We start from the raw sequence: 5000 nt of genomic DNA, 5'->3' as shown, positions 1-5000 counted from the left end.
GGGGGAAAAAACCCTCTGCTGGGGGGAAAAAACCCCTCTCCTGTAACTTGTTTGCTCTCCAACAAAAATCGAACTGGAAATATGTTCCCACCAAAATCGAACGGGAACCAGCAAGACATCTCTCTCTCTCTCTGTCTCTCTCTCTCTCTTGAACAGTTTTTGATTGAGCCTATGCTAAAAAAAAAGGTACTTGTGTTATTCGTTTCTATACAAATCCGAACTCGATTTTATGACAGTTTTTGCATCATTGCAAGTTTCTGTCCGCTTGACCAGGTCAACTTGACTAAAGTAAAGTGTCCCCCCCCCACCCCCCGACCCCTCCGTGTTAGTTTGGCCAGATCGTTGTGACTGACATGCACTGTCAAATATACGAGTTCCGACAGTTTTGATGAGTTGTCTGAAATATCTGTTTTGTATTCGTCTAATGAAAAGTATCGGGCAGGTGTGACAATCCCCCCCCCCCCCCCCCAAACAATAACAACAACAAAAACACACACAAAAAACACCTAAAAACAAACACTTGAATTTGAACTTGACAGAATATGGATGGCAAACTTTGTCACTTTCCGGCAGCTCCTGCGGCCGCGTTGGCACCAAAACTTAACAGCCTTGCCTTGGAATCTGTCAGCGAGGTGGAGAGGGAGGACAAGCTAAATGGGCAACAGCCTGTCTTCCATATTACATTGCCCAGGCTTATATCCGTCCATCCATCCACAATAATCAGCTACGGATCGGTGAGGACAAACTGTCAGCTTCTGCAGCAGAAAAGAGAATTTGAACTTGACAGAATCAGTGTGTAGGTCTTCTGGCCTTTACACGGTCCACACGCTCCTATTGTTACTGTGGCATGCGTGGGTAGTGTAATGCCAATAGACTGACAAAGACTAACTGGATTGTAGACAGTTGAACTGCCTTTCCAAAAAGCGTCGAGCCTGCTTTTGAACCTATTAACTGATGGGGCTGTGACCACTTCCACAGGTAGGCTGTTCCAGGTGTTCACGACTCAACACAACAAACAAACAAACAAACGAAAAAAAGCAAAAAAGCTATGAAAGCAGTTAAGTGCGACATCTACGACGGAAGAAATTCATGTTAGAACAAAAATATCACACACACACACACACACACACACACACACACACACACACACACACACACACACAGAATGAGAGAGAGAGAGACAGACAGAGAGAGAGAGACAGAGAACAAGACAAGACAAGACAGACAAATTCTTTATTTTCGAGGATAATAGATAAGCACTGGCACGCTTTTTTTCATCCAGTCCCCGCCCTGAAACAGGGTCTATACTACACAATACTACATTATATATATCATTGCATGCACTACATAATGCTACTTAAAGTCATAGAATGCGAATACTATACTACATAAAGGCATAAGCATAGTAATAATAAGAGACACAGACACACACTAATAGAGAGAGAGAGAGAGAGAGAGAGAGAGAGGGTTGAACAGTTAACTATTCACCTCAGTCTCAACGAAAAACAAACTGATCACACAAGCTGAACAAACACTCTCGGCCACACTACATTCACAATTCATTTCTTGAACAGCTAAGCACCCTTATAGAACTGAAAACCACTGCTCACAAAACCACCAGAACCCCACATCGAACTACAAAGCCGAGACCCCAGCCCTGAATAAATTTACTTCAGCACCAACGTCACTGAATCCGGATCTGTACGTTGCAGGAGCCAACAATGGCTATCGTCGCAACGGAAAACTGGGGGCGCGCTTGAGAGACACACAAAATTAAAATAATGTTGTACAAACACTATCCCTTGATGGCGAAGAAGGGGTAGTGCCGCCAGCCTTTGCTAACAGTCCAGGAGAGGGCTGGTTAAAAACATATATATAGATTTATTGAGTGGTTTGGGGAGGCCTTTATAGTGCTGCGCTGGCGGGACACTGAAATGCCACCAGATGATGGGTCGGTTATCCGCGAAGCCTCTACTCTTTATTTTCGGTGGTAAGATAGGCCATATTTTAAAGTACACGTCACAGGGAAATCCCCAGCTATTTTTAGACTCCATCTTTTATTGTGTTTGTTTTGCTTCTGGCGCCCAGAACTATAACTGTACTCTAAACTGACTGGCAATGAAATGGATGATTATTTATATGATAATAACAACGCAATATAATAATGATTAAATCAATCAGACTTCATTAACTTAATGAAATCAAGGGCGCAAGGCCACTGGTCGTTAAACTCATCTCTTGTCCATCTGACGAAGAAGAAGAAGAAGAAGAAGAAGAAGAAGAAAGAAACTTAACTTTCACATCCCACCTCCAGAGAAAAAAGCCAGCAGGACTCACCTCGTGGGGAACGCCATACAGACGGAAGGACCCTTTCACACACGGTTTCAGTTTCAGTTTCAGTTTCAGTTTCAGTAGCTCAAGGAGGCGTCACTGCGTTCGGACAAATCCATATACGCTACACCACATCTGCCAAGCAGATGCCTGACCAGCAGCGTAACCCAACGCGCTTCGTCAGGCCTTGAGAAAAAAACAACAACAACAACAAAACACACAGACAGACAGACACCTAGAACTCTGCTCCTTCGAACAACGAAACCTTCACAACACAACACGAAAACAATACCCAAGAACTGAACAACTTTGACCATAATAAAGATGGATGCAAAGGCAACAGGTCCCTGGAACTTAATTCTACCGGCTCCAAAAAATGATTTCCTGGCAATAATATCCATAATTCTTTCTCCGAAGACGGAATGAGTAAGTGATCACAACAAGGCATGGACGTTCACTCCGTCAGTCACACACAGAGGAGAGGTGGGGAAGAATTGTGGATATATAGTGCCGATTTCCTCACGCAGAAAACTTCCATGAACACACGAGGAAATATACCACGCACCGTCCGTCATTCAGCAGATCGTCCTCCACCGTCTCACAGCAGCTGTAGATCTGTGTCCAGTCCAGTGTCCAGTAGACGGCCCCGTACCCCCTGACACGGCATAACAGCTCTGACAGAAGACACTGAGAATCGATAAGCTCCCGCATTGCTGTAAACTCTGTCCTTCTTCCTTGTTGTCGCCCCCCTGTCTTTCTCTTCCCCTTCCTTCCTTCCTTCCTTCCTTCCTTCTCCCTCCCCCCACCATCCCTCCCAACTCCCCTCCCCTTTCTCTTTTTTTTTCTGTCTGTCTCTCTATCTATGTTTTTCTTTCTCTCTATTCCTGTCTCAGTACAACAGTGTTTTGAAATCTGCATGCTTTTTCCTCTGTTCTCCATCACCTCTTCTCTCTCTCTCTCTCTCTCCTCTCTCTCCCCTCCCCTGTCTCTCTGTTTGTGTATGTCTCTCTGTCTCACGCAGATTAACCTTACTGTTAGGGTGTGAAAACCAGTTGAACTGTCGTGTGTTTTTGGTTGAATTCCATGACACAGTAATTCAACGGCAATGTTCGCGATGCACCATTTTGTTTTCCATTTCTGTTTCCATGGGGACGAATGGCTGATTCGGGTAAAACAGTTCATTGTTCAGCATTCAGTTTTCCTCATTGATTGTCGGTCTCTGTCTCCGTCTGTTGAAGCAGGCAAATTCCAGGAGTCTCAAACCTCTTTCATTTGTAGCGTTGTTACCATATCGTCCACATGTGCCCTTCCAGGTGTTGTAGGAGTCTTCTCCGATCTTGGCGTTCCAGTCACCTTGTACTACTATGATGTCTTTCTTTGGTGTCTGATCAAGGGTTTCTTGTAGTTGTTCGTAGAACTCCTCAACTTCATCATCGCTGTGATCAGATGTTGGAGCATATGCTTGTATGATGGTGATGTTGAATGGGGATGCCCTCAGGCGGATGGTAGTGAGCCTGCTGGATATTGGTCGGCAGCCCATGACAGTGTTAACAATGTCTTTGTGGATCAGGAACCCTACTCCATGTTCGTGTTTGTCCTCTCTACCACTGTAAAATAGTCTGTGGCACAACTGAACAAATCTTCAACTTGAGGTTGCTATGTGAGAGGTACCATCAACACCAACAAGACCTCTACCACGTCTTCATTGATTTCAAGAAGGCATTTGACAGGGTCTGGCATGCAGCTTTGTGGGCTACCATGAATCTGTACAACATCAACGCCAACCTGATCAGACTGATACAGCACCTCTATGACAAAGCCACCAGCGCCGTCTACCTCAACAATAGCATCGGGGACTGGTTCAGAACCACAGTCGGAGTGAGACAAGGCTGTCTACTCTCCCCAACACTCTTCAACATCTTCTTAGAAAGAATAATGACTGACGCACTGGAAGAGCATGTAGGAACAGTCAGCATAGGCGGCAGAACAATCACAAACCTACGTTTTGCCGACGACATTGATGGACTGGCTGGAAAAGAAGAAGAACTGGCAAGCCTGGTCAAACATCTAGACAAAGCCTCCACATCGTATGGAATGCAAATCAGTGCGGAGAAAACCAAACTGATGACTAACAACACCAACGGCATCAGCATTGACATCAAAGTCAACGACGAAAAGCTTAAAACAGTCCACAGCTTCAAATATCTGGGAGCAATCGTGTCAGATGAAGGATCTAAACCAGAAGTACTCTCGAGAATTGCCCAAACAACAATGGCACTCAACAAGCTGAACACCATCTGGAACAACAAAAACATCGCTCTCAGCTCAAAAATCAGACTGATGCGTTCCCTGGTTATATCAATATTGCTCTACGCCTGCGAGACTTGGACCCTGACTGCAGACATCGAGAGAAGAATCCAAGCTGTCGAGATGAGATGCTTTCGTAGACTACTTGGCATCTCCTACAGAGACCACATCACTAACACGGAAGTGAAGAACAGAATCAAGCAAAGTATTGGACCCTACGAAGACCTTCTGTCCATAGTGAAAAAACGCAAACTTAGGTGGTATGGACACATCTCCCGATCATCTGGTCTTGCCAAAACGTTCCTACAAGGCACCGTACAAGGAGGCAGAAGAAGAGGACGGCAGAAGAAGAGATGGGAAGA

Source organism: Babylonia areolata, chromosome 8, assembly GCF_041734735.1.
Source record: "Babylonia areolata isolate BAREFJ2019XMU chromosome 8, ASM4173473v1, whole genome shotgun sequence".
NCBI lineage: Eukaryota > Metazoa > Mollusca > Gastropoda > Neogastropoda > Buccinidae > Babylonia > Babylonia areolata.
The sequence above is the reverse complement of the archived record's forward strand: the minus strand, read 5'-3'. Positions refer to the sequence as shown.